We start from the raw sequence: 12,135 nt of genomic DNA on the forward strand, positions 1-12,135 counted from the left end.
ACGGACGTACACCAAAGAAATCATTCCAGTGCTAAGCAGTGCAATGTTGGCGGTCACACACAATGGATCAGTGAACTGGCTGCCGCTCTGGATTGTCCCGGGCAATGGACCCGCACTGTTGAGGAAGAGCTGGTTAGTTGAGATGAACTGGAAATGGGGGGATGTGCACACCATGTCATCTATGGAGCGAAGTTCATGCTAACAGGTCCTACAGCAATTTGAGTCACTATTTCAACCTGGCGTCGGGACGTTCAAAGGTACCAATGTAGTGATACGCATCACCCCAGATGCCAGACAACTGCACCACAAAGCCAGAGCTGTGCCGTGTGTGATGTGGGAGAAAATTGAGAGCAAGTTGGACCGGTTGCTGAGAGAGGGCATCATCTCGCCCATTGAATTCAGCGACTGGGCGAGCCCCATCGTTCCCATCCTAAAAGCGGATGGATTGGTCAGGATCTGTGGCGACTACAAGGCCACTATCAACCGGATGTCCCTACAAGACCAATACCTGCTCCCGAGAGCGGAGGACCTTTTTGCCACGCTGGGAAGCAGCAAGCTGTTCACCAAGTTGGACCTCACTTCAGCCTACATGACCCAAGAACTGGCCGACGAATCTAAACTACTGACCACCATCACCACGCACAAGGGACTGTTTGTTTACAACAGGTGTCCGTTTGGCATTCGGTCAGCGGCCGCGATTTTTCAAAGAAACATGGAAAGCCTGCTCAAATCCATTCCTAGAACAATCGTATTTCAGGACGACATCCTCATCACCGGTCCTGACACCGAGGAACACCTCCACAACCTGGAGGAGGTGCTACGCCAACTGGATCGGGTAGGCCTGCGACTCAAGAAGCCTAAGTGTGTATTTTTGGCTCCCGAGGTCGAATTTCTGGGCAGGAGGGTTGCTGCAGACGGGATTCGGCCTACCGAATCCAAAACGGAGGCGATTCGACGAACGCCCAGGCCCTGCAACACATTGGAGTTGCGTTCATTTCTGGGACTCTTGAACTATTTCAGGAACTTTCTGCCGAACTTAAGTACATTGTTGGAGCCGCTACACGTGCTCCTGCGTAAGGGTTGTGATTGGTTTTGGTGGGACTGTCAGGATCGGGCTTTCAATCGGGCGCGGAACCTACTTTGTTCAAATAAGTTGTTGAGCCTGTACGACCCCCGTAAGAAATTGGTTCTGGCATGTGATGCATCGTCCTATGGGGTTGGGGGCGTGTTGCAGCAGGGTAACACAGAGGGCCAACTACAACCTGTGGCTTATGCCTCCAGGTCACTCTCTCAAGCTGAACGGGGATTTGGGATGGTTGAGAAGGAGGCACTCGTATGTGTCTATGGGGTGAAAAAGATGCATCAGTACCTTTTTGGCAGGAGGTTCAAATTAGAAACGGACCACAAGCCGTTAACATCCCTGCTGTCAGACAACAAGGCTGTCAATGCCAATGCGTCAGCTCTCATACAGGGATAGGCTCTCACGCTCGGCACTGAGTAGACCATCCGGCACCGGCCCGGCACTGAAAATTGCGCTGACGTGCTCAGCAGGCTTCCACTGGCCACCACTGAGGGGGCAGCGGAGCAAAGCGCGGAGATGGACATGGCTGTCGATGCCTTTGACAGTGCAGGCTCCCCCATCACAGCCCGCCAGATCAAAATCTGGACCAACAGAGATCCCCTCCTATCCTTGATTAAGAAATGTGTCCTGACTGGGGTTTGGGCGCCCGCACACGGAGCATGCCCTGAGGAGGTCAGACCGTTTCACAGACGGATGGATGAGCCCTCCATCCAAGCCGACTGCCTACTATGGGGCAGCCAGGTAGTCATGCCCCAGAGGGGCAGGGAAGCATTCATCAGGGAACTCCACAGCGAGCACCCAGGCATCGAGCTGATGAAGGCCATTGCCCGGTCACATGTGTGGTGGCCGGGAATTGATTCACACCTGGAATACTGTGTTTGCAGGTGCATGACATGTGCCCAGCTAGGTAATGCCCCCAGGAGGCCCCGCTCAGCCCGTGGCCCTGGCCCACCAGGCCATGGTCACGCATTCACGTAGACTACGCGGGCCCGTTCATGGGAAAAATGTTTCTCATTGTGGTTGATGCATACTCGAAATGGATCGAGTGCATCATTTTGAATTCGTGCACGACATCCACCACCGTGGAGCGTCTGCGTACGGTCTTTGTGACCCACGGCTTGCCGGACATCCTTGTTAGTGATAATGCACCATGTTTCACAAGCTATGAATTCCGGGAGTTCATGTCGGGTAATGGCATTAACCATGTCAGGACAGCACCGTTCAAGCCGGCCTCCAATAGCCAGGCAGAACGTGCGGTCCAAATCATAAAACAAGGCATGCTCCGGATTCAAGGACCCTCCCTTCAATGCCGCCTGTCACGCCTCCTACTGGCCTATAGGTCCCGACCGCACTCGCTCACGGGGGTCCCGCCCGCGGAGCTACTCATGAAACGAACACTCAAAACTCGGCTGTCCCTCATTCATCCAGTCCTGTCTGACATTGTTGAGGGCAGGCGCCAGTCCCAAAACGAGTACCATGACCGAAAATCAAGGGGGAGATGTATAGAAATTGATGACCCCTGATAGAGAATTCAAACAGGCTGCATTTAGACAGGCTGTGAAAAAACACAGGCCACATTGCATTAAGTCATCAATCAACTTGACATTTTCGGACCTTGGATAGCGAGCCAATTAAAACATTAAAAGACTTTCAATTGAGCCAATAAGGTCAAAGAAGGCGAGTTCTTTTCTGTAAATTGATCCAGGTATAAATACAGCCATTTTGACCATGTGGTTTCAGTAAGACAAAGAAACTGGCAATCAGCCAGCAGCTTGTTACTCTCTGCCAAGATTAAAAAGTTAAAACTACCATCGGAGTTCGTATTTCATTGGAAGTTAAGAGATCTAACAATTTTGGCGCTGCGAACAGGATCGCTGAGGAAAGAAACTGAATTTTGGACATCAGACCTACATACTGAGGTAAGGACACCTCTTTTTCAAAAAAAAGTCCTCGGTCAAAAGTCTAAATTCGCCTCTCCTTCTACGCGATTCCGAAAGCCTCCAGTTTGTGAACCCTCCGGTTGGTAGTCGGCTCGAGGTCCCATAGACGTCTAAACTTCGGCGGTGTGTTAGTTAATTAATCACCGACCTATTGATCGGCTAGCAGGCCTACGACTGGAGACCCCAGTAAAGAACTCAGTATAATGGCAGCAGGAGATAAGAACAAAGAATTGCCTACAACTGTTAAAGGTGGGCAGGCACCACCTCAAGTTTCTTTAGATTTAATTCTCGAACAGTTGAAAGAATACATAGAGCAACAATTCAACTTATCTAAAACCTGTATTAAGATCGAACAAAAGTACGGAACCTCCAAAGGACAATGGTCCTTGGACGAGATTAAAAGGGTCTGGGGAAAAACGACCCGTATGAAAAATAAAGAGCGAACTAGATGGTCTCTAGCGGTTATGGGACAGATCCGAAACCGGAATGAAATTATAATGCGTTCCCAACATGATCGAGAACTGACCAGTACAAAGGATCAATTGCAAGCAGTTTGTGCACAGCTGCGACAGAAAAAGCTTGAACTTGAAAAGCTGGAAGCGGAAGTTAAAGATCTTAAAGGTGAAATTAAAGAATGGAAAAAATCATTAGGTCAAGAGACAGTAATAGGAAAAAGAAAATGTATTGATCAATTCCCAGGATAAATTAAAAGCGCAAACCCGAAGACACGACCGAGGAATAGATACGGTTTCTGAATCGTCCCACAGTACAGTGTCGGAGGATGATGAAGAATTAGGGGTGCGCTTTGCCCCGTTTAAAAAAAGACGAGTTGTAGTCAAATCAGAAGAGACTGCGGATGAGAGCGGAACCAAAAAAACAAAGAGAAGGGTGTATGGAGAATACTTAGTTCATGCTCCGGCAGACCCAGAGAAAATTGATAAATGGTCCAAGGAATTGCCCAATCCAAAGAAAGGGAGAGTAAAAACGTGGGACCAATTGGACCGCTTAAGAAATATATATCAACTTCATCCCTGGGACGGAGTGCAAATTTTGACCATAATGGTGCCAAAAACACAGGGAAGAAAATTGCACGACAAGGTAGATGAAGCTTTGGGGCAGAATGAGCAAGAATTAGACGCAGGATGGGAGGCGATTAAACACTGGCTGCAAGCCTTCAGTCCAGCTAAGACAGACTGGGGAAAAATTGCAGCTTGCCAACAGAAAGGAACAGAGGAGGTCCTGGAGTATGACGAGCGGTTTAGATGCATGTGGCTAGAACATTCGGGTATGAATAATATGGATGAGGAAATGGATGAACAAGCGTTTGGACCCCTGAAAACAGCTTTCGTGGCAGGTCTAAAGCCAGAACTGTCCAAAATGATTAAGGTAGTGTTACCGGACTGGGAAGATAGAGGAACTACCTTTGCAGCATTGGTGGATCGATGTAACCAATTAGATCGGGATATGGGAGCTAAAGTCTGAGCTGTACAGGCTATGGGATGGAAATCCCAGGATTCCGATAAACAATCATTAGGAAAATTACCCGGAAAATGTCATTATTGTGGGAAAGATGGTCACTGGGCCAAGACGTGCAGGGCAAAACAGCAAGGTCGTGGCTGGGGAAGAGGACGCAGCCAGGGATACAATTCAGCCAACAAGCCAGGCTTGTCACAAGATAACGACCTCATAAAAGCATTTAAGCGACTGACAATACAACAACAGAAGGAGTTACTTGGGATAGCAAAAAACGATTAGAGCCCACCCTGGCCCCCCTCCTCGCACTAATACAATAAAGGGGAGATGGGCTATATATAACTGTGAGGGTGGGCGATAAGGATGTGGACTGGGGCGGAATTAACATGCTTACCCCTACAATATGGAGACTTTTTGCCGTTGGATGGTAGGGCACGTACAGCCTATGGAGTTGGGGGCCATAAAATGGAAATTAAAAGGACAACACCGGTACTTATAGGGCTGGGTCCACATGAACTAACCTCATCGGTCTGGATAGGTCCAGTAGATCAACCCCTTTTGGGAATGGACGTTCTAATCCAAATAGATTCATCGTTGCATTTCGAGGATGGTCAGGTGACATGGTCAATTAGAACTTTGAAGAAAGAAGAATTGAAGGAACACCCGATATGGGCTAAAGATAAGAACGATTGTGGCCTACTCCAGATGGAGCCTGCGTCATTTACAGGGACCAAGCCTCCATGCACTAAACAGTATCCCATCAGTCCAACTGCCATCGCGGGAATCTTACCGGTTATTCAGCAATTGGAGAAACAAGGGGTGTTTATTAAAACGCATAGCTCCTCCAATAGCCCCATGTGGCCGGTACAGAAATCTAATGAGACTTGGCGTTTGACTGTCGATTATAGGAAAGCTAACCAGTGTATTGATCAAAAAGCTCCTTTGGTCGCAGATCCCTTCACCATTTTTAATGCCCTCAAACCGGAACATAAATATTTCTCGGTTATAGATATGGCCAACAGATTTTGGTCGGTGCCTCTGGCACCGGAGGTTCAACAGTGGTTTGCTTTCACTGTCCAAGGACAACAGTATACTTGGACCCGGTTACCGCAGGGTTTCCACAACAGCCCTACGGTATTCCACATGGCTTTACAAAGCCATTTGCGAGAATTACCTCCCCTGTCATCCACAGTCATCCAATATGTAGACGATATCCTGCTAGCTTCAAACACGGAAGAACAGCATGAACAAGATTTACAAGCTTTGCTGGATCACCTTCAGCTGAAAGGACATAAAGCCAGCATCGACAAAGCACAAATATCCCAAGAAGAGGTTGTATACCTGGGACAAAAGATTTCACAAGGAAAGAGAGAACTTACCCAGGATAGAGCTGCAGCCATTCGGGCTGCTAAAAAACCCACCACTATTCAGGAACTAAGGTCTTTTTTGGGATTGTGTAACTTTAACAGAAATTGGATTGACTCCTTCACACAGCTTGCTCAGCCATTGAATGATATTTTAAAGGGGAAACGTGCCCCTAAAGAAGCCATCACCCTCACTAAAGAACAGCAAGAGGCCTTTCTGAGTTTGAAAAGGCTTTGTGTTCGGCACCGGCTCTGGGAATCCCCGACAGTGGTAAGCCATTTACCCTGTTTGTTCATGAGAAAGAAGGATGTATGACAGCTATACTGACACAAGAACATGGGGATCGGCAAAGACCTATTGGCTATTATTCGGCAAAACTGGATGCGGTAGCCCTCGGATGGGGAAGTTGCCTAAGGGCCATGGAAGCTACATGTCGAGCGGTAATGATCACTGCGGGTCTAGTCCTTGACCAAAAGCTGATTGTCAAGTGTCCCCACACCGTACAAGCTTTGCTGTCTATGAATAGAATGTCTCAGGTGACAGCAGCAAGGTGGACCCACTGGACAGCAGTTTTGGAAGCTCCTAATCTCCATATCGTCCGGGCCAGCCCGGTTAATCCCGCAACTATGCTCCCGATGTCAGAATCGAGGGAGCAAGAGGGGGGAGAATGTGAAGAGCATGATTGCGTGGAGATTTTAAAAGAAACAGAAGAAGCAGCCTTAGCAGCAGAGGAGCCTCTGCACAACCCAGACCTCATCCTGTTTACAGATGGTTCCTCCTTTGTTGACAATGGTACCAGAAAAGCAGGATGGGCAGTTACAACCTTATATGAGGTAGTGACAAAAGGACGTTTACCCTCAGGAACATCAGCACAACAGGCCGAGTTACGGGCCCTGTCAGAAGCATGTCGAATAGCAGAAGGACAGACAGCTAATGTCTACACAGATTTGCGTTATGCTTTTGGAGTCGCTCACGACTTTGGTATGTTATGGCGGAAAAGAGGATTCCTCACTGCTGCTGGTACACCTATCCGAAATGGAAAAGAAGTCCGAGACTTACTGGAGGCCATGCAATTACCTCAGGAAGTGTCCATCCTGAAGTGTAAGGCCCATACCAAGGAAAATACCACAGAAGCACAGGGAAATGCCCTAGCCGACCAGGCAGCTAAAGATGTCGCCTCACAGGGCGTTCCTCCAGAAGAACCAACACAGATGTGTAGATTGAAAGCACTCAGGACTCTGACACTCAAACAATGCAAGGCGAGTGCTCCCGAGAGGAAAAATGGACATGGATTGAGGCGGGAATTAAACTATGCGAAGATGGTGTCTGGAGACAAAGAGTTACCGACAAGCCAGTCGCGCCACAAGCACTTATGCCTTTTTTAGCCCAACAGATCCACTCATGGGGACACTTGGCCTCACAACAGATGACGGCACGGTTCCAGAAAAGCTGGTGGGGACGGGGATTTAAAATATATGCCCAGCTGGTAACAGACCGCTGTGTGGTCTGCCAGAAAAATAATTCTGGACCCATCATGGTAATGCCCCAACTGAGGCCCCCTGCCCCTGTCGGACCATTCCAGCATCTGCAGGTTGATTATATATCTCTTCCTTCATGCCAAGGATACACTAACATTCTTGTCATGGTCGACAGATTCTCTAGATGGGTAGAAGCTGTCCCAACTAAAAGAGCCACAGCCAATCACACTGCAAAGGTCTTGTGTAAGGATTACATTCCTCGATGAGGAGTCCCGAATAGCATTGACTCAGATCAGGGAACACACTTCACAGGTGCTGTCTGCCAAGAAGTCTGTAGGTTACTGAATATTACGTGGGATTTACACTGTCCTTATCATCCACAATCATCAGGACAAGTAGAGAGAATGAATCGAACTCTGAAACAACGGCTTGCCAAATATCACCAAGAAGGAACACCATGGCCCCAGGCACTACCAATAGTGCTATGTAACATTAGGGCAACCCCGAACAGAACTACAGGTCTAAGCCCATTTGAAATTATAACAAGAAGACCCATGTCGCTGCCAGGAACTATCGATTTACGGAAAGCTGATGTTCACTTAATGACACTTTTTGTTATCATACTGTCAGAACTTAACCAATGCTATTAGTTCTGTTTCCGGACAGGTATCGGCAGCTTGGGGTAATCCACCCAAAGGAGGACACGACATCATCCTGGGAGTCTGGGTGTATGTGAAAAAGTTGCATAAAGAACCTTTGGGTGCCAAGTGGAAGGGACCTTATCAAGTGTTATTGACCACCCAGGCAGCTGTTAAAGTCCAAGGAAAGAAAGCCTAGATCCACGCTTCACACGTTAAATGAGCACCCGTAACTGAAGCTGAAATCTAATAAGGATAATTACTTTTCGTGAAAATGTATAAATACCTGATGTTTTATGATTCAGTTGTGAAAGAATCAAAGGGGGGATTGATAGAGAATTCAAACAGGCTGCATTTAGACAGGCTGTGAAAAAACACAGGCCACATTGCATTAAGTCATCAATCAACTTGACATTTTCGGACCTTGGGTAGTGTTGTAGGCATTAGGCACCTGCTGAATATATCTAAACTCATATAAGTTTAAAGTGTCCACACATAAAATGGCTGCCCAGGCATGATGGGAAATCAGGTAGTCAAGCTGTGAACTATTGACTGAGGCTGACCGAGCAATAACCCTGTGAGGCCCACTGCCAGAAATGCCTTGGATACAAAATAACTATAACAAACCATTATAACTCCACACAGCAGAGCCCTGAGAAATAGAGATAAGGGGGGCCTACATCACATAACGAGGGCATGAATCAGCCCGAGCTGACAAGAACCGAATATGTAACTCTAATAAGGAGGCTACCAAAGACAGCATCCAAGGACAATAAGATAAGAGAGGCCCAGGCCATGTTACAAGACACATGAGTCATTCCTAGCAACACATCTCTTGGCAACACATGAGCCACTTTACGTTTAGAGACTAACTCTATTGGTCTAATGTAACTGTAGTAAACTGTTGTATGTAACTGTAGTAAACTGTTGTAAAACATATAAAGATCCATGAAATCCTTTGTTCTGCGGAGTGAAGTGCCTGGATCCAGTCCTGAGGCTTCCTCCCCGCTGGAGTTAATAAAGGCCGCATTGGCATTGGAACCGACTCTGAGTGTTGAGTGATTCTTCTGAGAAAACATTCACGCTAACAGTGACGTCACGAACAGGATTTCCCGGAGTCGCTGGACGCCCTTGGAAAAACCCGGGTGAGTATAAAAAACGATTTTTAATTATTAAGGGTGCGGAAGGTGGAAGCCGGTTGATCGACATGAGGAGACGGTCTAATATCTCAAACGCCTAGCCTGAGCCTGAATTAAGAGGACTTTTGTCCCACGTGACGGCCAGGAACCAAGTAGGCATAGGGAATACACTTAGACCGTGGGATCGTGATACCGAGAGACATCTTCCGGACCCAGTAGTGTGATTTGCAATACCCCGGAGACCAGGCAGTGCACAGCGACCAACGGAAACTAAACCTGTGAACAGGGTCGGACCAACAGACAAAGCGGTGGTAGGTAGTCGTTAAGGATACGTAGAGCGCTGCGGGAATTGCTTAAACGCATTTTAAGAATTGTATAAGTTTGTGTAACAGCAGACTTGTGACCTGACAGCAGCCCAGAGACGGTCTACAACAAGTTGTGCGAGGTAAAAGGCAAACCTCTGAGAATAGATTCTTAACGGTTCTAGTCCTACCCAGGAATAGCCAATAAAGTAGTAAACTCGAGTGGGGATCAGAAGGGGCCCTTACCCGCCATCTGGCGGAAAAGCAAAAGAAACTAATCGAGAAAATGATTAGAGCAGGGTAGGATCCTCAGGACCTGCCAGCAGCCCAACGGGAATGGTGGGTGAAGGAACGGAAAAACCAATACCGGTAGTCCACTGCAAAAGTTATGTGAGGAATTATTTAGATAAAACTACGAATTCCCTGAAAGGTCATGGATCCAAAAATAGAACCGGCCAAAACCATTAATAGGAAAGAAGAGAGACTGTTGTAAATGTCTGGTTGTTGAGTGAGAGTCCCTGTGTGATTTTGTGACTGCGGAATGAATTTTTATGTTGTCATGTTTCTGAAAGCCTGGTTAGAAGAGGAATGCAAGTGTCTGTTTATTTTAGCTAACCCTTTGTAGTGTTGTCCTGTATGTGGGAAGTTTTAAGACATTTTAAGTTAGAAACGCAGGTGTGGATTTATTCGGATGATAAGTTACGGAGCTAGGAAATGTACAAAGGATAGGTTTGTTGAGCAAAAGATAAAAAATTGATTACATTGGATTGAAAGACATAAATTTAGTCTCGGAATGAGATAAAGAATGCTTTTAAAAAAAAGCTTCAAGCAAAACAAAAGTTTTAAATAAAGATTGAAATTACAAAGTTTGAATTGGGATTTTGAGATATTCAGAGAAGGCACAGAAAATACTGAGGTGGATTAAAAAAAAAATTAAATTAAATCTGATCAGGTCAAACTCCTGGGCGAGTGGCGAGATATCTGCGAAGGTGTAAAAGGAACTTTTGGAAAATGTTAAAAACAGCAAGCTTTAGCAGTTTAGAAGAGACATTTTAACGACTTTGAAATTTTGAGATAACGAAAAGCAGCCCTCAAACCCTCAAAGCTGGACTCCATTCCAGTTATGGAGAAAAGAAAAAGATAAAGACGCCACTTTGAAAGTAAATAAATGATTTTAAATTAACAAATGTGTTTGTGATGGAAAAAGACATAACTTACTAAATACTATTTGATGTTTGCTGTGAAAAAGATATTGGTTTAATTAGAAGAAAAAAAAATTGGAAGAGGTAAAAAAACACTCTACATGGATTCGAATTTTAAATTATGAGAAAGTTTCAATGAAGTTTGAAAAGATTTCCAAAATGGAACTGGCACAGAAGTTTAGATTTTGTGCTGAGAGAGAAATTAAAAAAAAAAAAATTGAATTTCAGTAAACAAAATTGCTATTAAAAATGTGTGGTCTCGTTTTAAATCAATTTTTTTTTTTAATTCTTTGGCAAGTACTTGAATTAGAAGTTAAGAAAACATTGGAGTTTACTCTAAAATGCCGTCTTCCCTGATGAGAAGATTTTTATTATGACCACTTTACTAATTTATGCTGTTTAACGGACTCATAATTTCTAAGCAAGCTTTGAAGGCACAAAGACTTAAAAAAAAAGAATTTTTCGGATGATTACGTGAAGTCACGTAATGACATCAGGCTTTCTTACAAACCTATAAAGGAGTTAACCCTTTCCATTGACAGCTGTTTTATACTGGACATTATTAATTTGGATTTCTTAAGCTAAGATAAACAGGCTGGAAGAGATGTTTTTTTTTAAAAAAACGCGACTAGACGGATAGTGCAGTGCGCAGCCATAGCACCATCACCTATGGCAATAGAGCCAATGTACCCCACGGTGGGTAGGTGTAGTCCACAAACCCAACCTAACGGTAAAGCAGACAACGATGTTTGGAGGAATAATGGTAGCATTGGTGTTGATTGGAGTTTGGATAATATTTAGATGGGTCATCGTGCAGACTCGAGCACAGCAGGCTCAAACGCAAAACCGACGGCAGCCCAGACAGCGGCATGAAGTGATAGAGATGTACGACTATAAAGAATATGGTTAACCTAATCCTTACCTCCGATTCCACAGAGTGACAGCGACACAAGTAGATCAGAACCTAACACCTGGTGACGACCAGGCTATCTGTTTAAAATTTTCAGATAAAACACTCACCAAGATGGGACCGCAATGGTGACTCCGACTCTGGGGACTCATGATACTGGGAACCTCAAGACCCATGCAAACACTGGATGATACCAACGGATTGCAGCGCACTCAGGAAATAAACAACTACATGAACTATGGGGTCTTGTTTAATTTAACGGATGGAATGTGCATCGCAGCAGCCAAGGATTGGAGCAAGGACAGGACTTATTTTAATGCATGGTTACAAGTAAATCCTAATAAGAACCGGGTATGTATACCGTGCTCCACGGGTATAAGGAGCAGCTGCATTAAATGGAGGGATGTCAAAGGGCCCGATGAATGTACTTTCGGCATAATTTGCGCGCCTCCGGGACAGTCCCAGCAATCAGTCATCCGCAAAAAGGGAGTGGGGCTGTGTGGGTACTACAAGGAGGTGGGGGGCGGCTGCAATATCATTGTATGTATGCTTCTCACCCCCACCGACACCGCGCCCCATAAGAACCACTACATTGCCCGAGGAACTG

Source organism: Pristiophorus japonicus, chromosome 15 (genome assembly GCF_044704955.1).
Source record: "Pristiophorus japonicus isolate sPriJap1 chromosome 15, sPriJap1.hap1, whole genome shotgun sequence".
Classification (NCBI taxonomy): domain Eukaryota; kingdom Metazoa; phylum Chordata; class Chondrichthyes; family Pristiophoridae; genus Pristiophorus; species Pristiophorus japonicus.